Here is a 26,934-nt window from a genome sequence, read left to right as displayed (position 1 = left end):
AACAGTCATTATTAATCCCTAAAATGTGTCATGGGTCTTTGAAATTTCCTGGTTAATTGGAGTTTTTTGTTTGTATTGTTTTTAAGGAACTAGAAAATGTATTTAATTTTCTTAGAGCAATAGATAATGTGGAGGTTTTGTTATAGCTTGTATCTCTCTAAGGGTTGAAAAATAATTTACATTTTAAAAGTTGGACACTTTTGGGGCTCCTGGCTGGCTCAGTCAGAAGACTGTACGACTGGGCGCCTGGGTGGCTCAGTTGGTTAAGCGACTGCCTTCGGCTCAGGTCATGATCCTGGAGTCCCTGGATCGAGTCCCGCATCGGGCTCCCTGCTCGGCAGGGAGTCTGCTTCTCCCTCTGACCCTCCCCCTTCTCATGTGCTCTCTCTCTCTCATTCTCTCTGTCTCAAATAAATAAATAAAATCTTTAAAAAAAAAAAAAAAAGAAGACTGTACGACTCTTGATCTTGGGTGCTGAGTTCAAGCCCCACATTGAGTGAAGAGATTACTTAAATAAATAAAACTTTTTAAAAAGAAGTTGGACACCTTTATGCAACTTTCTTTTCAATAATTTCAGTTCAGTTTGGAGAGAGAGATTAATAGCATTTACTTGGGCTAAGTAAAGAATATATGGATTTTCCATTGCATTAAGTTGCAAAGACACTGATATGGCTCTTGTTCTTGGCTACCCATCTTGCTTTCCAGGCCTGTTTGGGAGAAATGCAAGTGGCCTGGAAATAGGTTACACAAAGCAGGATATAGAAACGATGTGTGTCTTTAGGTTGTCTCCCACTGAAGGGTGAGCGGTATGTTTTCAATCGAGGGTGGGACAGTTGAGTTATGTTAGATTAAAGCATTTTTTGAATTATGTATGGGGAGGCACCTGGGTGGTACAGTCGGTTGAGTGTCTGACTCTTGGTTTCTGTTCAAGTCATGATCTCAGGGTGGTGAGATAGAACCCCGTGTCAGACTCCACTCAGTGCAGAATCTGCTTCGGGCTCTCTCTCCCTCTCTCTTTATCCCTCCCCACCACGGGCACTCTCTCTCTAAAATAAATAAATCTTTTTTTAAAATGAATTATATATTGGAAGAAAGATATGTGTTTATTACTGCATGTTAGAAGGATTTTTAGTCAGCATTTTGTTTTGGGTTGGTCTACAGTATTTCCCAAACATACATACTTTTGATTTCTTATACCATTCCCCACTTCTGGTCACTGGATCAGCATATGACCCAGGCCTAGACTATGAGACAATCCCATCCTTTTGGTTAGAGTGATTGTTTTGGGGACCCAAAGTAAGGCAATTGACATAATTCATTGACTTTTACTAACTGTGGCTAGTAGGGGAGATATGTAATCCCAGAGTCATCAGCCATGAACATATGAATCAGTAATTGCTGGGAGCCATTCTTCCTGCCCCATGAAGACACCTGTATTTGGTAGAGAATGAGGATGTGTAGAGAAGCAGAGCCAAGGACTGGAGAGAGGCCTGATGACTTCATTGGTGTTTCTGTATCCAGTTGTGCTTGAAGACAAATTTACCCCTGGAGTTCCCAGTTATTTGGGCCAACAAATCACCTTCGTACTTAAGCTAATTTGAGGGGTTTTTGCTCTTGCACTAATAAAAGGCCCTCCTTAATGTTGAGTTTGGATAGGATCACTATTCTTTAATAGCATGCTGCCTCTAAACATGATGAGTGTTTATTCTTTTTTATTATTATTTAAGTGTTTTAATTCATTCTCTGTGTTCTCATTATTTCCTTTATCATTTTGTTGATTATAAATTCATTACATTTTTTAAAAAAATAATGCACTGAAAATGCCAAAAGAGTAAAATATAACCAAGCTATCCTACAAAGTTTCAAAAAAGGAACAAATCAAGGATGACTGAATTTTTTTTTTCTTAAATCAGATGTACTCCAAGTTGAAACTAACACACCAAAAATATTCCACAGCCTAATAGTGCAAGAGGTTGAGGAGAAATACCCTAGAGCAGAGGTGGAATGACCTACTGGCCAAGTGGCTTGGAAAGAAGACTTTCAAAGAAAGTCTCAAATTCTACACTACACGCTACCACCTCCCTAGGTATAATTAGGTGCTCTAGGGGGCGTAGTTTCTTCAACTTCTACTGATCCCACGACTACATATTTTACATAAACTTCCCAGGTGATTCTGATGCACACCGAACTATAAATATATTGAGTGAATTACATCACTTAACTCATTTCACGTTTATAATGGTTCTATTATGTGGATTCTGTTATCAACTACATTTTTAAAATGAGGAAACTGAGGCACAGAAAGTCTAAGTTCCAAAGCCAGTTATTTAACCACTACCCTGTACTGCTTTAAAATAATGCCTTTCATGGCAATAATAGTGACAATTGCAGGCAGGCTCGGGGGAGAAGTGTTTGGATTCATTTGGGGTCTTCTGCCTCCCAGGAACTATTCCACCCCAGCCAACACTAGTTTCTCTCATTTCTGAACTTCTGATACTCAACTTAAAATCAGCATCACACAATTTGCATCAAATTCTATCCTCCCTTTGTCCTGTTACTCTTGCCTTCTCAACCATATCAGAAACTTACTGAGTGGGGCTCCTGGCTGGCTCAGTCAGTAGAGCATGCAACTCTTGATCTCAGGGTCACGAGTTCAAGCTCCACGTCCATGTTGATTGTGGAGCCTACTTTAAAAAGAAAAAAAAGAATTGACTAAGAACTCAGGTCCAGTTTTCTCTCTTCCCTTGCCTGTAGCACGTGGTATGGAGCACCATTATTTGCTGACCAGATTCGGAAGTGGTAAACTGACTTTAGAAACCTGCTTACTTGTGAATTTTAGATGCATTTAGCACTGAATTCTTGAGACTGACATTACATTTTATTAGTTCCTGCCCTTTTGCAGTTTTAGATGTTTAACCAGATACTCCTTTCCTTCAGTCACATCGAATATCCTTTTGTTGATCTTCACTACTCAAAGCCCACGTTTCTTTTGCTAATCAAATTGGTGTGGGAGCATTCCCTTCCTGCAGCTGAGAGCAGGTCTTGAAAATTTTTCCTTTTGAGCATGCTTCCAGCGAGCTCTTTCCTCCTTGACTTTTGTTTGCTTCCTAGAAATGCCCATGGTGGGACAAAATTACTTTATCCAGATGCCAGTGATTGAAAAGACATTCTAATTATCTGTCAATGGTAAATCATAAAACTTGTTTAGAAACCCATTTGTTGAGCTTGTGAATGTCCAGGGGAAAGAGTGGTTTACCTAGTACCACTAAAATTAGCTTGGTATTTGGGAATGCTGCAGGCTTGAATACATTGAATTATAAATGGAATCATTACTAACAACCTCTGGGAGGTTTTCAGTGATTGTTTTATTCAGCTTTACTACTCTGGCAATGATTCCCCTAGCGGCACGAAGGGGCTGCCCAGCTGCAAGAAATTCACAATGGCTGCATTTGCCTGCAGAGTTTGGAAAGATCTAAGGTCTTTGGAGACAAGAAATGTGTTTTTTTCCTTGTCTTAACTGGCAGTATGAGCCTCTGGCATTTCAAAGTGCAAGTCATTAGTGTCCATCGGGGTGATGTTAATCTGTCTGTGTTTCAGTCTCCGGACATTTTCCAGTTGCTTCTGCCACAACAATCTCTGCCATCTCAGTGCCTCACATGCCCCTTGTGAATTCAGCAAAGCTCTACAGCCCCAGCAGGAGCCACAGAAACCCGTTGCTAACCAATCCTCATGCTCTTCTTTCTTTCAGTCATCGCTAAGTCGCAAAGCTCGTCTAAAAGGTGGGGCTTCTGCTTGGCCATTTTCAAACGTGAGCTGAGAGAAACCTGTTATGGTTTTGTTTTTGTTTTTATTTCATTTTCAGTAGGGAGGAGACTTTCTTTTATTTTGAATGTTGGGCTCGTGTCATGCCGTCTGGGGAACTTAAGCTGATGTTGATCACATTCACATCCAGGAGAAACATAAGACTATAGGATGGAGCGGAGGGAGACATGAGAATTGCCAGAAAGCAAATAAAACAAGGCACTTGAATGCTTGGAGGGGACTCAGGAAAGCCAGAGGGTCCCAGGTGATGCTTGAAATGGGTGTGAGGGGTCAGAATTGTCAGGACATCCTATCCTCCGTCATCTCCCTGGAGTGACTAAGCTGAACCCCTGCTGTCTGAGCTATGGTTTGGTGGAGAGCCAAAACGGGGAGGCTGTTCTCCTTTCATCAGATCGGTCCAGACTTCCTGGTGCGTTCAAATGACATGGAGCCAAACCATACCGAAGAGCTAGTTGATGGTTGTTAAGAGCCTTGGCCTTTTATTTAGTCATCAGAAAAACCGAGGCTCGTAGGTGCTGGTAAAGTGCCAGATTAATTATTCAGAAACAAGTGCCTGGGATTGGACCAAGTATTGTCTCATTAGCATGCAGTGTCCATGCTGCAGTCTGGTTAGAAAAGCCACAGAGACGGCAGGAGGGGTCGATGGGAGGGAACCAGGAGGAAAATAAAATTAACTTTCTCCTATATTGTGCTGTGAAATCTCTTGGTATAATAGAATGCCACCCTTTCCGATATAGGATCCAGTAATGTGCCCTGGCCCAGGCTCTGTTCTGGAATATGAAAGACAATTATTCTACCAGCCTCTTGCATCTGTGCCCATAAACTTGGCCTTCTTTCCTCTTATGATCCATTGTGTCTGTCTAAGGTTAATCCTCCCACTTATATTCAGATCTCATTTCTTCTTGCCTCCTCAAGGACTTCACTCCTGAAATTCTCCCTTCTTTCTCCTGCACCATTAAGTTCCCATGTCTGCTGAATGATCCCCATCAGCAAGCATTCTGATATATTTTCCATCTTAAAAAAAACCTCCAGGATCTGTTTTTCCTTTCAGCAACTCCGTGGTTTTTTCCTCTTTATAATAAAATTCCTGCTAGAGTTGTCTATACTGGTCTTTCCTCGACTTCATCAGTTCCCATTCACTCTTTTTTTTTTTTAAGTTTTATTTATTTAAGTGATCTCTATACTCAACGTAGGGCCCAAATTCATGACCCCAAAATCAAGAGTTGGATGCTCTATTGACTGAGCCAGCCAGGCACCCCGGTTTCCATTCACTCTTGAATCAGGCTTTTGTGGTAACCCAAAACCACATTTTACCAATACTTTGTGTTGCCAAATCCAGAGGTGAATAGTCCTCCAAACTCTATTTTCCTGGATTTCCCCCTTTTTCCAACCTCTAAACATTGCAGTAACATGGCCTCAGTCCTTAGGTTCCTTCTCTCTCTGCCTTGGCAATCTCCTCTAGTCTCATGGCTTTATATACCACCTTTATGATGATGACACCCAAATTCCTGTCTCCTCCACCAATTCCCATTTGGATAGAAATCTAATAGAAGGGGCACCTGGGTGGCTCAGCCGGTGAAGTGTCTGACTCTTGATCTCAGCTCAGGTCTTGATCTCAGGGTCGTGAGTTCAAGCTCCGCACTGGGCGTCACGCTGGGCATGGAGCCTACTTTATTTATTTTATTTTTTTTTTGGAGCCTACTTTAAAAAGGAAAAAAAAAAAGGTAGAAATGTAATAGAAATCTCTGACCCCAACTTTTTCTCCCACTGTCTTCCTTGTCTCATTCATGGCTATTCTATTCTCCTAATTCCTTAGAGGAAAAACCTAAAAATCACATTTTCCCTCCCCTCTCCATACATCCAGTCCATCGATGAGCACTGTCAACTCCACCATCAAGGCATACTGCACTTCAGTTCTTGCCACCTGCACCATCACCTCCCTCCACCATCAGCTCTCACCTGAACTATTAGAATAGCCTCCTAACTGTTCAACTGCAGTCTGTTTTCCACACAGCAGCCAAAGTCATATTTTTAAAACAAATCTAATCATTTTATTCCCCTAGTCAAAACCCTTTATGGCTTTTCCGTCACCCTTTGAAGAAAACTCCAGAGTCCTTACCGTGGTTACATGAGATCCTGCATGACATGGACCTTGCTCCTTTCTCCAGCCCTACCAACTGGCTCTCTGTTGGTGCTTCTTTGCATCCCAGTGGCCTTCCTCTGATGTCTCCAACACCTAAAGCTTGTCTCTCAGGTGTTGTAGCTCCAGCTTTTGCTCTGTAGTAACAGCATATCATTTATTGAGCTTGTACTACAGGCAAGCCAGTGTGTTCAGTATTTTACATATTTAATTTTTGAACTGTGACCCCTCAACATAGATATTACTATCTCCTCTTTACCCAGGAAGAAACTGAGGCTCAGAGAGGTTAGGTATTTGCCCAAAGTAGCAGAGCTGGACAGTAGTAGAACCAGGATTCACATTCAGGTGTGTCCCATTTTAAAGTTGAAGCTCTTTCCACTGCATACTGGCACTTCTCTGGGTCTGGGATGGACCAGCGAGGACTTCATGCCCTTGGTAAAATGTTATTTTGTAGGGGGCGTATGAGTGTGTGTGTGCTGATGTCCTGGAGCTCATTGTAAAGCTGGCTTTAAGCTTGTGAAAGAGGTTGCTGAGGAAATTGATCCTGTTTGTAAACTCCTTGACTCTCCAGAAGAGACATGCTTGGTGGAGGAGAAGGAGGTACGGCCTCTTCCCTCCTGAGTGATGGAGCCTGAAGGGCTGGGGAAGCAGGCCCTGGGGGAGCGGGCTGTGGTGAAGACTCTTTTGTTTCCAAATGCTAATAGTTCTGGATTCAAAATCTTTTCTCTCTTTGACTGGACCCAGAGATAATAAAACAAAAAACTTACAGCATATAATTTGGCATTTTACTGGTATGGTAGGCTCACAAAATTTTGTTCTTCCTGACAAGGCTCAGATAATTCTTTCAAAATAAATCTCTGAAGGAAAAAAGCTTTCTTTTAAAGTCTATGAGAAGCCTTTTCAAGAACAAAAATAACACTTAAAACCGATATTCTGTGTATCTTCTTCTTTTCAGAAGAAATTCTGCCCTTTCTGATAATAGAAAATAAAAAAATGTCTGGGGAAAATGTCAAAATTTGGCATGCTGTAGAGAGTGGAAATTTCTCCAACACTGTACTTTGAATTTTAAAGAGTTTGGGGCACTGGTTGTTCAGGAGTCAGAGCTCCACATCCACTTGTATTCTTTGCCAGTGCCCATGTCTGTGAATGGCTTCGCAGTATTTGTACTCATTCATCAGACCCTGACTGGGAATATTACTGTATTAGAGTTCTTCAGAGAAACAGAGCCAATGAGATATATATACAGAGATATGTAAGAGGAGATTTATTATAGGAATTGGCTTATGGGATAATGGAGGTCCGATAGTCCCAAAAGCTGTTGTCAAGCAGGCAAGATGGAGAACCCAGAAAACTGATAGTGTAATTCAGTCTAAATCTGAAGGCATGAGAACCATGGAAGCCAATCCTAATCTCAGTCCAAAGACCGAAGAATCGGGAGGCTGATGGTGTAAGTGCTGGTCCAAGTCCAAAGGCTTAAGAACCAGGAACTCTGATGTCCAAGGGCAGGAGAAGGTGGATGCCCCAGCTCAGGTAGAGAGCAAATGCACCCTTCTACCTTTTTGTTCTTTCAGGCCCTCAGTGGATTGAATGATGCCCACATTGGTGGCGTCTATCTTCTTTACTCAGTCTACTGATTGAAATGCTAACCTCTTTGGGAAACACCCGCACAGACACATCCAGAAATGTTTTACCAGCTATCTGAGCAGACCTTAGCCCACTCAAGTTGACACATAAAATTAGCCATCATCAAAACCATTTCAAGAGCCAAGTATTTCAACATCTTCTTCAAATGGTCTCTCTTACGTTTGTGCTCCCAGGCTTTGTGGACACTTCTCTGCCCAAAATGTGCTTGATCAGAGATGGCCAATTTTTGCAGGTGGATCTACAGCACATTTGGGTAGACGAGCTGAATTTTGTATGCATTTCAGTATAGACACATTTACCATGTGTTTAACATGTGGTAGGTGGTATGAAGGCTACAGTGGGGGAAGAGGAAGAGAGCAAAAACTTATTTATTAAGAGCCTATTGTGTGCCAAATAATTTACTGCAGGTATAATTTTATGTAGGGTAAAGATTATTCTTCATAGTTAGAGAAGTGAGGCTCTGAAAGGCGAACTGCCTCACTTAAGCTAGGGAATGGAGGAACTAGAATTGAAATCGAGAGTTGTCTAATACTAAAACACATGCCCTTTCCATTGTACTGCATTGTGACAATTAAAGTTGAGATTCCCTTCCAAATATGCTATGGTTCAAGATGAAATGCCACATTTGTCAAATAATAAGTTCTGAAGGAATTTGGAGAGGAGGGACAACTAAAAGTACTTGGGTTATCAAGGAAGTTTTCATGAAGGAGGCAGGGTAGTTGCTGGGTCTTGAAATCTGGGTATAGTTTTTATGAGTAGGAAGGGAGATCATAACAAGTGAAGGGAATTACAGTCTGGGAACCAGAATGAGCTAAAAAATAGAGGAGAATGTTAGTGGCACATGATGGGTGAAGAGGCAATTACTCTTGCTGTTGCTGAAAGTAGGAGATAGGGCCATGCCGGTATTATGATCAGATTGTAGAGTACTTTCAGAGCCAGGTAGAGTTGTAAGTAGAGAGATTGGGGAAGGAAGGATAGACCATGTGCTTTCAGAGGGGGACATTTTGTAATCAGCTGACACATGATAGAACTCAGTGTATGAATTTTCTGCATACATTGGGATATGTAAATGATCATTGTGTTCTGCAGTATAGTAAAAACTAAAGTTACTCTCAGAAAATAGGATACATACAACTCTGGCCATTGTGACATAAGTGCTCGCAAGTACTTTAATTCAACATCATCTTCTCAGAGTTAAGAGAAACAACCATGGGGTTGCCTGGGTGGCTCAGTCGGTTAAGCGACTGCCTTCGGTTTAGGTCATGATCCCGGACTCCTGGGATCGAGTCCCACATCGGGCTCCTGGCTCAGCGGGGAGCCTGCTTCTCCCTCTGACCCTCTCCCCTCTCATGCTGTTTCTCTCTCTTAAATAAATAAATAAAATCTTTAAAAAAGAGAGAGAGAGAAACAACCATGTCTACCCAGCACACCATGATGTGTCAGCACCATGGACAGCGATGCCATGGCCACATGTTGCATCCCCAGGCAAGTTTAGACTTGATGTAGTAGATCTGTCACACCAAACCAGTGGAATAGAATCTTTTAGTGAATTTCAAAGACTAATCTTTCTACCAAGTTTCCCTTTCTTTGTATTACCGTCAGGGAGAGGAAAGCACCACAGGTATTCTCTTTAGAGACTTGGTGTACAGATCTGTTCATATGTGCATGTATACACACACAGAAAACTCAAAGCTTTCAGAAAATTGAAACTAACTCTCTTTATGAAGATTGAGGACCCTAGAAGAAGAAAATAGGAAGATTTTAAAGTGTCACATTTCCCGTTCTCACTCAACTTTCCCTGACATAGAACTCAATTGTCCATTATATTGAGCACCCTATCACTAGTCAATTATCCCTAGTCTGAGGCCCCCAGCTTCCCTCCTCCTGAGGCCCAAGACAGAATAGGAGAAAAAAACTGCCAATATTGGGTGACCTAATTCTAAGAGTGTATTTTGATTTTTTTCCTGTTTCTTAATTCTCATCTGTGAACTTCTGGATCAGGCTTAGCTTGAAGTTGAGCCTAAATGGCACCTCAGTGCTGAAGCCAGGGTAGAATGGTATTCTTTGCTTAAGAGAGAAAAAAAAAAAAAGGATAGAAGGACAATTGTTTTTGTTTTCGTTTTTTTTTAAGATTTTATTTATTTATTTGACAGAGAGAGACACAGCGAGAGAGGGAACACAAGCAGGGGGAGTGGGAGAGGGAGAAGCAGGCCTCCCGCCGAGCAGGGAGCCCGATGCGGGGCTCGATCCCAGGACCCTGGGATCATGACCTGAGCCGAAGACAGACGCCCAACGACTGAGCCACCCAGGCGCCCCAAGGACAATTATAAAGGGATTTATAACCAATAAAAAAGCAGCTATAGCACATCTCCTTTTTTAAAAAGGGGGACACGGTACTTATAAAAAGGGGGACAATTCTGTCACTGAGGGGCATTACCAATTTTTTTTTCTCTCATTGGACACATTTACACAACTCTGCTGGAACTACTTTCTGATGACAAACCTTCAATAGCTAATGTAGTCTTATTGTTCTAAGTCTTTAGCATGACATTCACGGCCTCCTCTTCAGGCTGACCTCATACCAATGACTATCACCCATTAGAAGGTTCTGCTTCTCTTTGTCTAGTGCTTTGCTCATTCAGACCTTATGGGCCTCCAAACCATAGTTCTCACTGTTTCCTTGTGCCAGGCATGCCCTAAACACTCCTCACTTTTGTCTCTTCCTGAAGATTTTACCCATCTTTTAAGCCCTTAGTTTTCCTAGGCTTTTTCTAATCCCCTGACTAAATAAGGAGCCTTAAGGCCCAATAGCACCTACAGTGTATAGCTTTGCATATTGGTACTTTGTGCATTTGGATTATCTCTCTTCCACTGGATTATAAATTCCTTGAGAGTAGTACTTGTGACTTATGTTGTATGTACCACAGGTCAACCCATAATTATTGTTGAGTTTAATTATTTGGGAAAGTTCTGTCTGTCAGGCTACACTTGTGTACCAGTCCTCCTTCAACATAAACTATGAAGGCTGAGAATTGCTTAGAACTGAAGACAAAACAGATAGGACCTGAGTGGATTGCCACTAGTCACCCCCTTCTCTCATCTCCCTTGAATTCCTTTGTAGCAAAGAGAATGCAGTGTTGGCTTCTTCATTTAATCATCACTGTGGTTTTCGAGGTTCATAAAAATTACCTTTACCCTAATGCTTTTCTCAAATGCCACTTGACAACAGTGTACTGGTATTTTACATAACTACTGTATATTGGAGGTGTCTTCAATAGAATGTAGTGATCAAAATCCAGATCATAATTATATCCCGTCAGTGTTTCCATTATAAGCTCCTCTCCAGAAGGGTTTGTTACTCATTTGTTTAATTTGTATCAGGCTTCAGCCTGACGTGTAAGTTCTCAGTCCCACTATAATGTAGGGAATTTTTTTCCGCCTCAAAACATACATTTTAATCAGTATAGCAAATCTGTATGTGGAATACTGTGTCTTTGGGCCAGAGAAGCAGACTGGAGTGTCCACACAGGACATTCATATCAGCACTGGATATTCCATACCATTTTACCTTCCTGGGGCAGCTCTGATGGTCAAGGCTGCTGGACTGCACAGGGTCGCCCGTGAGTCATCTCGTGGATTGGGTGTCATCCCTAAACACATGACAGAAGAGCTCTCGGGAACATAAGTGAGTGTTTATCACTCTGAATCCTCATGTTAAAATGCTAATGACGGGTGCCTGGGTGGTTCAGTCAGTTAAGCGTCTGCCTTCAGCTCAGGTCGTGATCTCAGGGTCCTGGGATTGAGCCCCGCATCAGGCTCCCTGCTCTCTCTCCCTCTCTTTCTCTGCCCCTCCCAACCATTCGTGCTCTCTCTCAAATAAATAAATAGAATTCTTTATTTATTATTATATATTCTTTATTATAAAATAAATAATAAAATTCTTTAAGAATAAATAAATAAAATGCTAATGACAAGGGAAACTCAAAACATTTCTCATCCAGGATGCTTGGCTTCCTCTTACCTGCTGACCCACACTAGTGGTGGATCCTCAAGAGAACTGGAGACTCTCTATCCCCCATCCCAGAAGTCAGTCTTATTTTCTTTCTCCCAGGTTTACCTCAGCCTTTGGAGACCCAAGTTTATTGCCCCTTCACTCCTAATTCTGAAAACTTTGTACCTGGCAGGGTTGAAGGTTAAGGAGGGAAGTGCTTGCTCCTCACAGGTCTACTTTAGGATGGAGGACATTTCCCACATCTGGTCTTCCCTTGCCTCCCACACCAGTTGTTATTCTTCTTGATAGTCTGTTTGTTTTTAGACATCTCTGGTGGATTTTTACTTTTCTTATCTTTACGTTGAATTTTCTTGGGATACTTCTGTGATATTAAAGGGTAGAGAGAGGCAGGGACTGAAAGAATGGAGGAAAGGTAAAACTGAGGCTGGTTCAGGCACCTGGGTGGCTCAGTCGGTTGAGTGTCTGCCTTTGGCTCAGGTCATGATCCCAGGGTCCTGGGGTTGAGTCCCATATCCGGCTCCCTGCTCAGCGGGGAGTCTGCTTCTCTCCCATGTGCTCTCTCTTGCAAAAATAAATAAAAATCTTAAAAAAAAAACAAACAAAAAAACAACTGAGGCTGGTTCTTTTGATTTTCACAAGTTTGCTGTGGGAACTCTTCCTAGAAAACTTTCTATTTAGAAACTTCCTGCTTGGGAAATTCTACCAAAAGACTTGCTCTGTAGCTCAGGCCAATTACTTATTTGCCCTGTTTCTTTGTGGCATGGGAGGGGACTCATTATTTAATGCACTTAACAAACACTTATTGAGCCAGCAAGAGGAATATAAGCCATATCCGTATGCTGCTCACAAGCTGGCTGTGGTAATAAACAGTTAAACAAGCATTAACACTATCAAAAAGGAAATATAGGTCCAGAGGGGCTCTGAATGGGGAAACTTTGAAGGTGGTTTTCCAGAAGCAGTATCACCTTAGCTAAGGCCTGAGAATGAGCAGAGGTTACCTGGCAAGAGAACGAGAAAATGCAATGCAGGCAGAAGTCCTGAGTAATAAAAACGGTCTAATTGGAAGGCTACATGTATTTTGTTAAAGCTCAACAATGACTGTAGCAGTTGTTTAAAAGTTAGACCTATAAGAGATTTTGCATTTTATCAATGCCCTTCACCCAAACACAAACAGGGACACACATGCAGTTGAGTAAGTTGTGTTTATTGTTGCAGCAAGAGAGAACACACACCATGAGGAACTATGGGATGTCTCACCAAGAGGGTGTTAGAAAGAACCTACTTCGTTTGGATTTGGGCTGTAGTTGGGTAATTTGGGGGAGGATCTAAGGAAACAAGGGCTCACTCTGGATTAGGTGCTACTAGAAAATGGGACAGTTCTATGATTGGACATCTCAATAAATCTTATCTGTGAAGGGGGTGGGGACTAATCAAAGCTAAAGCAGTAATTGGTAAAGCAGTCAAGCGTGTTAGCCGGGAGAGTGAGCTATATGGTACTTGGTGTTGTGCAAGTGACCATGTCTGAAGTTCTGCAAGATGTTTATGTCCAACAAGAGAACGACATAGCTTAGCTGTATCACATCAGTTTGTAATGCATTGAACCAGCTTTGCGCAGTGGCAGTATCGTAGCCAATGAGGTTTATCCGAGGCGCGATTATTGCTAATTGTAATGCATTGAACCTACTGCATTTGATCTGTTTCTGGAGATTGGAGCCTGGCTTTTTTTTTCTCTCTCTCTCTCTTACTATCATCACCTAGAATTGCTGGTTCAGAACATGCCACCCCATAATATGCTGCTTTGACATTATTTTGAGCTGAAGTCTCTTGAGGAACAGCAGGTACAGAAAGGGCTCTCTGACCTCCTCCCCCTTTCTACCTAAATCAGGTCATAAAATTTCCTCTCCCTGGATCAGGAAGAGAAGAACATTTTTATCACAGGAGACTGGGAATCAATGCCAAAATGAATCTGGACAAACAAACCTAAAGTAACCCTGATCTTCCATTAGTTTCCTTCATGTATTTTTCAGTCACTGTCCCACAATTTACTGCCCCTAGCCCAAACCCCTTTGTCTTGTCACCTCTCCACAAATTTGTAATTTCTTTGTTTAAAAAGTATATAAGCTCAGGGTGCCTGGGTGGCTCGGTTGGTTAAGCATCTGCCTTCAGCTCAGGTCGTGATCCCAGGGTCCTGGGATTGAGTCCCATGGGCTCCCTGCTCAGCGGGGAGTCTGCTTCTCCCTCTTCCTCTGCCTGCCGCTCTGTCTACTTGTGCTCCTTCTCTCTCTCTGTCAAATAAATAAATAAAATCTTTAAAAAAATAATAAAATACCTTTCTTAAAAGTAAAAAAATAAAAAGCATACAAGCTCTCAGTCTTCAGTGCTTCTGTGGGTCTTCATTTTCCATGTATACTTTCCTGTGTGCACATAAAAATATTAAATAAGATGTGTGTGCTTTTCTCCTATTAATCTATCTTATGTCAGTTTAATTCTTGAGCCCAGCCACAGAACCTAAAACGGTAGAAGGGAGTTTTTCCTCAATAATTTTTTTCCAATTTTTTCCTGCAAAAATTGGTTTTTAAGCAATTCCAATTTAGGCTGAAAAATTTCCTATAGGCAGTGCATCAGACAGCCCATTGCTGCCTCCACCCAGGACAGACTGCTGTCATTGTTCCCCTCTTGCTTCACCACTGCTTGTCCATGGAGAAGGAATAGTTAATCCTGTTGGATCAAGGGTTGAAGGGCATGAGGAAATAGATGACAGAGGTTGGTATGAGTGAGTCTAGTGAGTCAAGGCAATTAAACTACATCTCAAGACAGTGCAGAACCATTGAAAGATTTTAAGTGAGGATTACAGATTTGTAGAAATTTGTACTTATTGGGGAGGATGTTGAGACTAGAGGAAACTTTTGCAATAATTCAGGCAAGAGATAATGATGAGTTGAACTAAGGCATTGGAGAGGTGAGTGCAGATTTGAGAGAGGATGAAAAGTAGGATCACCACGCCTTAGTGGTAGGATATAGATGAGAGGGTCTCAAGGATGCCTTCTCCTTAAGTAGGAGGGTTGTTGGTGAGGCTCTTGTCCAAGCCAGGGTGCACTAGCAGTCAGGGTTTGGGTTGAGGTGGGAGAAATGATGAGCTCAATCTCGGATATATTAAGTTTAAAGTTCCCACGGGACATTCAAGTGAAAGTATCTACTAGGCAGTGGGTAACAGAGTCAGGATCTCAGAAGAGAACTCTGAACTGGAGAAACATTAATTCATTAGACAACTATTGCTTTGCATCTATTGTATACCACCCATAGTCCTAATGATGACATAGAAGTGAGCAAAATGAAATTCCTATCTTTACTGACAAGCAAATAATATGTCAGATGGTGATAGATTCTAGGGAGGAAAATCAAGCAGAGACAGGGGTATGGAGAGTTAGTAGAAGACAAGGTCAGAAATATAGGTTTAGATTTAATTCGCTCCAGGAATTTATGAGAAATGCAAATTCTCAGACTTCTCAAGAAATGTCCAAGATCCAGTCTCTGATGGCATGGTTCTATCTATTTAGATCCAGAACAGAGTCTACTCTGGTGTTTGCCAAACTTCCTAGACGATAAAAATCATCTGGGGGTACTTGTTGAAATTATATAAACTCCTGCCCCCCCTAATTAATTAGAGTTTCTTGAGGAGGGGCCTGGGAACTTGTATTTTATTTTATTTTATTTTTTAAAGATTGTATTTATTTGACAGAGAGAGAGAGAGAGAGAGACAGCCAGAGAGGGAACACAAGCAGGGGGAATGGGAGAGGAAGAAGCAGGTTTCCTGCAGAGCAGGGAGCCTGACACAGGGTTCGATCCCAGGACTCTGGGATCATGACCTGAGCCGAAGGTAGACGTTTAACGACTGAGCCACCCAGGCGCCCCTGGAACTTGTATTTTAATATGTGCCTTAGGGGATTCTTGTCATCAGGGAAGTCTGGGAAATACGGCTCTTTTCCTTTTCTTTAGAAGGGCAGCTTTATATTAGATAATTTAATAAGTAGCTTAAGGGTACCTGGTTAGTGGTTGATGAAAAGAATAAAGCTAGATCACTCTATCAAGGTAAAATCCTGATGAGTCAAAGATTTAACCATAAAAACACAAATCCATAAAAAGTGATAGAGGAAAACAGGTGAAATTTAAAAAATGTGATTTGCAATAGAGAAGATTTTGAGCTTTCTAAGTTTCAAAATGTAAAGTCACTAGATAGTAAGGAAAAGATTGATATATATGCTTGGATATAACAAATTTCAAAACGTGTAAATTAAAAAATGACCACAAAGTTAAAGCAAACTTGAAAAAGATTTGCAACCCAATGGCTGACAGAAGGTTGTGTTAAATTGTTAAGAAAAAGATGAATAATCCTATTAAAATAGGGAAAGGATATGCATCAAAAGATAGTTCACAGAAAAAGAAATACAAACATGAAATCTCACTCAGAATTAAAGTAAATCAAACCAATGAGATGTTAGGTTTTTTGTTGTTTTTTTTTTTCTCTTTGTTTTTGTCTACCAGGAGGTTGTCTCACTCAATTAGACCTTTAGGCTTCTTTACTAATGTGTGTGTGTGTGTGTGTGTAATATAATTTTAAAGATTTTATTTATTTATATGACATTATTGATTTGACAGAGAGAGAGACAGCAAGAGAGGGAACACAAGCAGGGGGAGTGGGAGAGGGAGAAGCAGGCTTCCCGCCAAGCAGGGACCCTGGGATCATAACCTGAGCTGAAGGCAGACTCTTAATGACTGAGCCACCCAGGCGTCCCACTAATGTATATTTTTAAGGCCAAGATGACAATGAGGTTTTCAGTTTTTTCTTACTTACAACATTTGTTGTTGCCATGTTAAATCACATCACTTGAATGCCTTGATTGTTCCATACATTTGGGTTACATTATATTCAAAATTATATTTTGAGGAGTATTATATACCTGCAAATGGATGCCCTGTCTGGATAGGTGGGGTGACCACTTTAGGTTTCCTTAAATTTCCTAAAGGGTAGTGATTCTCAAGCCGTGGTCCCCAGACTAGCAGCAACAGGATTACCTGGGAATTTGTGAGACATACAGATTCTCAGGCTCCTTCCCAGGCCCACTAAATCAGAAATTCTGGGATTGGATTATATCAATCTATGTTTTAACAAGCCTCCAGGTGACTCTGATATCAGCTTAAGCTTGAGAACCACGGTCTAAGAGGATCCTGATCCTATCTTCAGCTTGGCCAATCATGTCATCATATGGGTCTGCACTTAAATGGCAACTTAGAATACTTGTATGTGTTTGGGAATATAACCTTGAATTCACTACTACTTAGTACTACTTTTTATAGATATTGCCTGATTGTCTTCCAGAATAGGTGCACTAATTTGCATTGATGAATAACTGTTTCCCTACATCCTTAGTCAGTGCTGATCCAAAATTCAGCTTAGGAAAATAGTGATGGGGAGTGATCTACAGCACTTCATCCAAGTCTCGATTCTCTGAATCTACGCATCAATCTAAGTTAGGATGATGGCTTCCAGAAGTGTTCTGCTGAACCTCAGAGGCAGCCAGGATGGGTGGGGAGGGACAGGAGATGGAAGGAACAGGGCTTTGCTTTCCCTTTCAACCAGATCTGGTCCAGCTCGATTGGTTTTAAGAGTTGGGACTCCTCGCGAGATTTCATTTTTAACAAAGGCTGCTGTTAAAGAAAGTTTGAAAATTAAAGGCTTAGTTGTCATAAACCAGAGTACCTGGGATACATGGTTTTGACCATCCATATGTTTACTTTGAGAAAAATCTAATTCATCAATATCAAGAGGCATTAGTTTTTTAAAACAACCTGTAGAAAGGGGCACCTGGGTGGCTTAGTCAGTTGGGTGGCTGACTCTTGGTTTCAGCTCAGGTCATGATCTCATGGGTCATGGGTTCGAGCCCCATGTTGGGGAGTCTGTTTGAAGGTTCTCTCCCTCTGCCCCTCCCCGTGCTCAAAGCACACACACACACACTGTCTCTCTCTCTCTCAAGTAAAATAAATAAATCTTAAAAACCTGTAGTAAAAATGTAGTATTTGCTGATATACTGTGAGGATGCTCCATAACACAGTGCAGTGTCCCCTTTATGAGGACCCATGGAACAAAATGCTTATGTCTCAGAACCATAAATTTTGTGCTTCTATTTAACAAATTGTTTACTTTTATTTCAGGAACACTGTGAAACATACGCAATGTTCTGTTTTCCTTTTTGCACTGACTGCAGGAAATCTTAGAACCAAATTTTATGTTCTACTTTGTTTGCTTCCCTTGCTTCACACCCTTTGCCTAGACTTTCTGTTAATTTTTTCAATGTATATTTTACCGAGGTATCTTAAGTTCATTTTCAGATAAAGAGGAATGTGAGTAAATAAATAAGTAAATAGGAAGTTATAAGTATTTGAGTAGTAGTGGAAATTGTGGCAGTGAATGAGATCACCCAGGGAGAGTGGGCCAAAAGGGAAGAGACAAGGACCAAGGACAGAACCCCCCCTCCACTCCCACAGAATAGCAAATGTATGTGATTGGCTAAGGAAGGAGAAACCAGAGAAAGAGAACTAGCAAAAGAGAGCACTTGTAGAAAAAGGAAGTGGTCAGTTGTGTTCAAGAGTAGAAAGGGGTCCCATAAGATAAAAACTGAAAAATAGTCATTGGATTTAGCAACAAGGAAGTCAGTGGGGACCTTTGCAAGAGTTTCAGCAGAGGTGTGTAGAGACGGGCTACATGGCATGGGTTGACAGCATGGGTTGAGGAGGAATTGGGAAAAGAAGTTAATACCGATAAACCTTGCAAAAGGTTGGCTAAGAAAAGAATTAGCGGGGGCGCCTGGGTGGCTCAGTTGTTAAGCATCTGCCTTCGGCTCGGGTCATGATCCCAGGGTCCTGGGATCGAGCCCCGCATCGGGCTCCCTGCTCCATGGGGGGCCTGCTTCTCCCTCTCCCACTCCCCCTGCTTCTGTTCCCTCTCTCGCTGTGTCTCTGTCAAATAGATGAATAAAATCTTTAAAAAAAAAAAAAAAAAAAGAATTAGCGAAGAAGATGGCTAAAGGGGGATATAGGATGGGAAGGGGGCAGTTTATCGTAGTTTTTAAAGATAGGTAGATACAGGGGCACCCCACCCCCACTTGCTCTCTCTCATAAATAAATAAATAAATCTTTAAAAAAAATAAAGATAGGTAAATACAAATATGTTTCTATGCTGAAGGAAAAGTTCCAGTAGGGAGAGAGGTTAAAAGTACAGAAAAGGAGTAAAGACAGCAATTGGTAGAGGAAGATCCTGGATGAGTGGGGAGGGGTGGAAAGCCTGGCGATGGGTAGAGGCCTGTAGAGAGGAGGGAAGATGTAGGTCACTGAAGCTGGGGCATCAAGGAAACATTTTCGCTGCCAAATTACAACCACTTAGAAAAATATGGTCACAAAAAAGGTGAAAAGTATATCCTAATACTTCAAAGAAGCTAAAAGAAATCGAGACAATGATAGAAGAGTTAAAAGAATGGCAACTTTGAGTGAGAAAATTTCGGAAATGAGGTGATAGACCCAGGAAAGAATTAGAAATAAAGGGAAAGAGATTTATTTCAGAAATAAAGACTAAATTAGGAAAACTCAAAAGAGAAGAAGCACAACAGACAAAGACAGAAGAGAAATAGTAGAAAGGAAGAAAGATATTTTTTGAAAAGGAATATAGGCCAAACCAAAGTAAAAACATAAGATTACTTCCTGTGGGAGAGGGAAGGATTAAGGTGGGAGGATCAGGGATTGTTAGAATTCTCTGAATATACATTGTTCTGTAGATTTAACTTTGCAACCATCTGAGTATGTTACACAGTAATAAAACAAAATATTTTTTTTTTAAGGTTTTATTTATTTGAGAGAGAGAGAGCAGGAGCATGGGGAGGGGCAGAAGGAGAGGGAGGAGCAGACTCCCTACTGAGCAGGGAGCCCAACTCAGGGCTTGATCCTAGGGCCCTGAGATCATGACCCGAGTCAAAGGCAGACGCTTAACTGACTGAGCCACCCAGGCATCCCAAAATAAAATATTTTAAAGGCAATCCTGAAAACAAAAAATAGAACACACACACACTAGTTTGATTTAATCTCTTTGAAGTTTTCAATGTTCAGTGTTGGTAATCCTAGTAAAGTCCTCTCTGTTTCAATCTTGTTTGTTCCTATGGAAAGTCAAAGAAGAATTGAACACTTTCCTCATAATAGACTTTTTGCGTTGCAAGGGAGTGAACAGAACTTCCCTTATCCTGGGCCAAGTGACCTCCATTCCTCTTCGCCTTTCTCTGAGGTCCAGTTTTAGCTTGCTTCCCAAACTTTCCCTTGATACTTTACAGTTCTGTTACGATTCCCTAGGTTCAAGCCTAAGATAGAGATGGGTCCGATTCATGGCAAGCCCATTTAAATTTGGCTTTCTCTCACAGTGACCTGAGGCAAGGGCATCACCAGGAGATTAAAGAATAATCAAAGTAGCTTGGAAATTGCCAGAGTGATTTGGGAGATCCCAGGACATATTAATTTTTCTGTGGGTATTGCTTATTCTCTTAGCAGTTTGTTTGTCAAGACCCCAAGTAATTTGGCCAATTGGATGTCAGCTACGTCTGGAAGGAAGTGTGACCTTGTTGAAGAGGGGCAGTTTTCAAGGCTAACAGCCGAAGGCCAGATTCCAGCAGCTTTCCCAGCTGCTGGAGGAGTAAGTCCTTCCTTCCTGAAGGGGGTCCGGACAACACGTCATAGCATCCCCTAGAACTCCCCGGAATTGTGGAGGCTCAGCCAACGTCAAGACTTTAGCCCAAATGATTATTGTCCCATTCTGTCCATTTCCCATGACTTATCAGTCTGTATTTGTCCATCTTGGTTTATTTCAGAGCGTGGCAAACCTTCCAGAGTAATTGAAATACAAAGAGAAGAGGTGTTGTCTGGAAGAATAAGCCATCTGACTGGAGAGAGGAGCAAAAGAGGAAATCATAGAAGGACCCCATTGTCATGGTTGGTTGGCTTACAGTGGGGATGAAATCAGAACCGCGTGATGGATCCACTTTAGGTCATTGAGAATGGCTGGTGAGCAGGTGCCATGTTAGTTCTGGATCACATTTAAAGGTCATCCATGCATGATTCTTCTATCTACTGTTCATTTTAGATACACTAAGAAATCACTGCGGCGGCGGGGGAGTAAAGAACATGCCCTCCCACCTTGACCAGCCTTGTTCCCCCCAGCTGCTCCTCAGGGCCCCACTGTTGTAACCCAGGGCCTCTAGTGCAAGCTGAGAGATTAAGAATGAGGAAGAAAATATCTTTTAAAAATGAAGATAATATTCCCATTCTCTGCTCACCCTGGAGGCTTATTTTGAAAATCATAGTGATTTAACTTGTTAGCAGTTTAATTCACTTTTAAAAGATTAACCAGACTAATTATTCATCAGATTTCACCACCTTTGTCAGCCTCAATAAGGATCCTTTGTTACAATGATTAATGTGTTTTAATTGCAACTTCTCTCAGAGCAATAATTCGATCGCACAGTATTTGCCGAATCTATGGAAATCTTGGAAATGCTTTGACAGCTGAGCTATTCTTGGGAAATGAAAGTAAAGGAATATATATAACTAACAAAAAGTGTTTTATAGCATATCATTAATATGGATTTTCCCACTCTGACAGACCTTGCTCTACCCCAGTCTGTGAAGCCACTTGCTGTGTACATCAATTTGCCATCCAGGAGCTCTCAGGAGCTAGGGATCAGTTAACACAGGTTACGACTTCCTCCGAGCTGGTGCCCTCCGACATATGCTAGTCATGATAATAATCGAAGCAAACATACATAGGTCCCAGGGAAAGTTAACCAGCCGGCCAGTATCCATAAATCATCATCCAGTTAAGAGGCTGGATCCTGCATTGATCATTCTGTTTTCTACCCAGTGCTGCATCTTCATTTAACTGGTGGCTGCTGTCCAAGTTAGAGATTTTTACAATATCAAAAAGATGTCTGTAGATGCTAGTGGAGAAAGTGTATGTGGCCAATACTAATTTTGAACTTAAAATGTATTTTAATGGTATTTTTGAAGCACAGTGGTTCTAGGACCTTTGGAGTCAGACAAATCTGGAGTTGATTCTTGACTCTACCACTTATTAGCTGTGAAAACTTGGGGGGGAAATCAGCAGTATCTAGCCTCCCTGAGCCTCTGTTTCCTCATCCCTTAAATTGGTATAATAATACCCACCTCGTAGTGAAGATTAAAATGAGGCCTTACATGTGAGACCGGGTGGCGCGAGCCAAGCTACTCATGCTGTTTGACAAAGTCCAAGTGTGGGGGACGATCCTGAAAACAGGAGACTCCACAGCTGGCTCCTGCTCTTCTCTTTCATTTTGTTTATGGTAATCTTTATAATTGTGGGAATGTTTCTGGGGTTTCATGATAAAGTGACTACTCATCTTAGTTACGCCTATCTAAGCAATCATAATGAAACTAATTCCACAAAGAATTAGTTTCTATAGAACAAAATAACAAAACGGTCACGCTCTGTCTAGCACCTTTCTCTTTGCGTACTGTTTTTTAGTTTTAGCGAAAGCCAATAAGCGGAAATCAATAAAGGTCATGTTAATCATTACAAAGGAAAAATGAAAGAAGGCTATGGCTGTAATCCAGAAAATGATCTAAGATTTGGAAAAACAAAAATATCCTAACATATAAATAAAGTTCCTCCGAGGCTGTCAGGAGGAGATGCTTGCAACCTGACCCTGTGTCTGTGTCTCCTCATTCGCCGACGCCGTCCTTTCCTACGAGAGACCCACCCCGGCTGGAGCTGGACTCCGGCAACCGAGTACGCTATCTGGACTGTAGTAAGCTTTCAAGGATGTCTGCAACAGCAGTAGGTCTTTCCAGTTTAAGAAAATCATATGTACACAAGCTTCTCTGGGCCTTACAGTAACCCGGAGACAAGCAGGAAAGGTGTGCTGCTGCTTTGATTTTTCTCAGACAAGAAAACTGGGCACGGAAGTGTGCTAATCTTGGTAAATATGTCCTCTCTGCTCATCTGCTCAGCTAAGCACAAAGGTGCTCTAAAACCCACGGATGTCGGCTCCTATTCCAGTGCTTTTTCCACTGCATCCTAGAGGCACCAAGGCCTCTGACTGAGTAGAGCAGTTGGGCACAAAATGACCGATTCCTTATCTGTTGGCAAATACTAGCCCCTCTGTTGGGATATATACATCAACAATAGCTGACAGAGCCAGGCATTACCTCATTTAATGGATCTAGCAAGCCTGGGAGGTAAATATCCCCACCAACCCCATGTCACAGCTGAGGACACTGATCACTTAGAGATAGGAAATAACTTGCCTGACAGATTTAAACCTGGGTCTGTCCAACTCCAGTGTCTGGGTTTTAACTGTACACTATTCTGCCTCCTGCAATCCCACTTTACAAAATACTAGTTTTTAAAAGGGAGTGTTTTGAGACCTCCGAGGTCTGTATGGTAATCAATTACCATGCTTTAAATTTCTGCCTTAGGGGGCACCTGGCCAGCTGGGTTAGTAGACCATGCAACTCTTGATCTTGGAGTTGTGAGTTCAAGCCCCACATTCAGCGGAGTGCTTACTTAGGAAAAACAAAAAATGATTAAAAAATTACTGCCTTAGTGGATCAGGCACCATGACTCAAAAATGTCTTTAACTCCTGAACCAGAGTTTGGGAATACTGTTTTTCCTTTACTTGAGGAACAGCATTCGCTGGGGAAAGGGTTTATAGGATCAAATACTAGAAAGCAAATTCTTCCTTGGGTGTTCATCATGCATGTTTACTTAACAAAGGTGCTGAAAAATACCACGGTTAAAAAAAAATGCTTAATTGTGTTAAACCTGGTTCCTAAACTTACTTGACCACAGAACCCTTCCTTTTAGTTACAGTCATTAAGAACCTATGGAAACCAACTCTTTAAGTGTTTTTCTTTTTAATTTTTTTTATTAACATATAATAATTATTTGTTTCAGGGGTACAGGTCTGTGATTCATCAGTCTTACACAATTCACAGCACTCACCATAGCACATACCCTCCCCAGTGTCCATCACCCAGCCACCCCATCCCTCCCACCCCCTCCACTCCAGCAACCCTCAGTTTGTTTCCTGAGATTGAGTCTCTTATGGTTTGTCTCCCTCTCTGGTTTTGTCTTGTTTCATTTTTCCCTCCCTTCCCCTATGATCCTCTGTTTTGTTTCTCAAATTCCTCGTATCAGTGAGATCATATGATACTTGTCTTTTTCTGATTGACTTATTTCGCTTAACATAGTACCCTCTAGTTCAACCACGTCAGTGCAAATGGCAAGATTTCATTTTTGTGATGGCTGCATAATATTCCATTATATATATACCACATCTTCTTTATCCATTCATCTGTTGATAGACATCTGGGCTCTTTCCTTGGCTATTGTGGACATTGCTGCTATAAACATTGGGGTGCACATGCCCCTTTGGATCACTACATTTGTATCTTTGTGGTAAATACCCAGTAGTGCAATTGCTGGGTCATAGGGTAGCTCTATTTTCAACTTTTTGAGGAACCTCCATACTGTTTTCCAGAGTGGCTGAACCAGCTTGCATTCCCACCAACAGTGTAGGAAGGTTCCCCTTTCTCCACATCCTTGCCATCTGTCATTTCCTGACTTGTTAATTTTAGCCATTCTGACTGGTGTGAGGTGGTATCTCATTGAGGTTTTGATTTGTATTTCCCTGATGCCGAGTGATGTTGAGCACTTTTTCATGTGTCTGTTGGCCATTTGGATGTCGTCTTTGCAGAAATGTCTGTTCATGTCTTCTGCCCATTTCCTTTTTTTTTTTAAGTCAAAATGCACTTTAAAAAAATTTTTTTTATTATGTTATGTTAATCACCATACATTACATCATTAGTTTTTGATGTAGTGTTCCGTGATTCATTGTTTGCGTATAACACCCAGTGCTCCATGCAGAATGTGCCCTCTTTAATACCCATCACCAGGCTAACCCACCCCCCCACCTCCCCCCAGAACCCTCAGTTGTTTTTCAGAGTCCATAGTCTCTCATGGTTCGTCTCCCCCTCCGATTTCCCCCCCACTATAGGTTCTTCCCCTCCTGTACCTCTGAAACTAATACATATGTTAAAAAAAAAAAAAGAAGACGACTTCTGCCCATTTCCTGATTGGATTATTTGTTCTTTGGGTGTTGAGTTTGATAAGTTCTTTATAGATTTTGGATACTAGCCCTTTATCTGATATGTAATTTGCAAATATCTTTTCCCATTCTGTCGGTTATCTTTTGGTTTTGTTGACTGTTTCCTTTGCTGTGCAAAAGCCTCTCATCTTGATGAAGTCCCAATAATTCATTTTTGCCCTTGCTTCCCTTGCCTTTGGCGATGTTTCTAGGAAGAAGTTGCTGCGGCCGAGGCCGAAGAGGTTGCTGCCTGTGTTCTCCTCTAGGATTTTGATGGACTCCTGTCTCACATTTAGGTCTTTCATCCATTTTGAGTCTGTTTTTGTGTGTGGTGTAAGGAAATGGTCCAGTTTCATTCTTCTGCATGTGGCTGTCCAATTTTCCCAACACCATTTGTTGAAGAGACTGTCTTTTTTCCATTGGACATTCTTTCCTGCTTTATCAAAGATTAGTTGACCATAGAGTTGAGGGTCCATTTCTGGGTTCTCTATTCTGTTCCATTGATCTATGTGCCTGTTTTTGTGCCAGTACCATACTGTCTTGATGATGACAGCTTTGTAATAGAGCTTGAAGTCCGGAATTGTGATGCCACCAGCTTTGCTTTTCTTTTTCAACATTCCTCTGGCTATTCGGGGGCTTTTCTGGTTCCATACAAATTTTAGGATTATTTGTTCCATTTCTTTGAAAAAAGTTGATGGTATTTTGATAGGGATTGCATTAAATGTGTAGATTGCTCTAAGTAGCATAGACGTTTTCACAATATTTGTTCTTCCAATCCATGAGCATGGCACGTTTTTCCATTTCTTTGTGTCTTCCTCAATTTCTTTCTTGAGTACTCTGTAGTTTTCTGAGTACAGATTCTTTGCCTCTTTGGTTATATTTATTCCTAGGTATCTTATGGTTTTGGGTGTAATTGTAAATGGGATCGACTCCTTAATTTCTTTCTTGTCTTGTTGTTGGTGTATAGAAATGCCACTGATTTCTGTGCATTGATTTAATATCCTGCCACTTTACTGAATTCCTGTGTGAGTTCTAGAAGTTTTGGGGTGGAGTCTTTTGGGTTTGGAAACCAACTCATAACCAAAGGAAACAAACTGAGGGTGGCTGGAGGGGAGATGGGTGGGGGCTTGGGGTAACTGGGTGATGTAATGAGCACTGGGTGTTACATACAACTGATGAATCCCTGAACTCTACCTCTAACCTAATAAGACACTATATGTTAATTAATTGAATTTGGATTTCAAAAAAGAACCTATGGAAACTCATTTAAATAATAATCACAGCCAAATTTATGGTGCACTTAGTATATTCCAGACTCTGAACTCAGAACTTCACATGTATTCACTCGTGATGAGACTCTTATGAAGCAGGTATTTTTAGAATAATCTTACAAGGTAAGTGTTTTTATGAAACAACTTTCCCAAGATCACAGACTAATCAGTGGCAGAGCCAGGACCTGAACACAGGGTATCTCTCTCCAGAGCCCATGCTCTTTCAGCTGCCACGGGAGAGCTGATTCAGCTCACCATACTCAAAGTTATGTATTTTTTTTCTATTTTAAATATGGAAGAAGTATGCTATACTACCCCACCAAGGGGGAAAAACCTTGGCAGAACCACCTCTTTGAATCAGACACTCAACACCATCAAATTCCTCTATCTGATATTAATAACTCCATTTTTTCCCTGTAGTGCTATTTGATTCTTAAAATACTTGATCCAGTTACAGACATCTACTTACATTTTGTGTCAGACACGGAGGTAACATCTTATCTCCATGTCTCTTCCCAGATAACAGTTGCTTCAGTTTTCCTCCAGGACTAATGCACCAGGATCAGACAGATGAGAATTCTCAGAAACAGTCAGGTGATCACCCATCTGAAAGAGGAGACATGCTACTTACCCCAATAAGGCAAAAGCACGAGCATTTTCTTTTCTTTTCTCTTCATTATTTTCCTTTCTTTACTTTTATTTTATTTTATTTTATTTGTTTTTTGGTTTTAGGTGGAGCAGTGGTTTGTGCAGTGGGCCTCACTCATGTAACTGAAGATTCCCCAGTAGAGAAAAAGGACCAGGAGAAAAGGCCATATCACAAAAGGTAC

The 26,934-nt window shown here is 41.3% G+C and overlaps 1 long non-coding RNA gene and 1 pseudogene across 6 annotated transcripts in view; both read left to right on the top strand.

Annotated features, from left to right (window-relative positions):
• Positions 1-26,934, top strand: part of LOC118523911 (uncharacterized) — a 43,676-nt gene that overhangs the window by 7,068 nt on the left and 9,674 nt on the right. For 4 of the 6 annotated variants that reach the window (XR_013441843.1, XR_013441841.1, XR_013441844.1 and 1 more), the window contains 3 exons: positions 20,522-20,714; positions 26,624-26,744; positions 26,837-26,930. This is a non-coding gene — a long non-coding RNA (uncharacterized LOC118523911). The remainder of the gene's footprint in view (positions 1-20,521; positions 20,715-26,623; positions 26,745-26,836; positions 26,931-26,934) is intronic. The other 2 variants (XR_013441846.1, XR_013441842.1) reach the window with 1 other exon arrangement.
• LOC118523947 (U4 spliceosomal RNA) lies at positions 13,222-13,289 on the top strand (annotated as a pseudogene).

Source organism: Halichoerus grypus, chromosome 10, assembly GCF_964656455.1.
Source record: "Halichoerus grypus chromosome 10, mHalGry1.hap1.1, whole genome shotgun sequence".
NCBI classification, from domain to species: domain Eukaryota; kingdom Metazoa; phylum Chordata; class Mammalia; order Carnivora; family Phocidae; genus Halichoerus; species Halichoerus grypus.
Note: the sequence above shows the minus strand (reverse complement) of the source record. Positions and strands in the feature narration are given on the sequence as shown.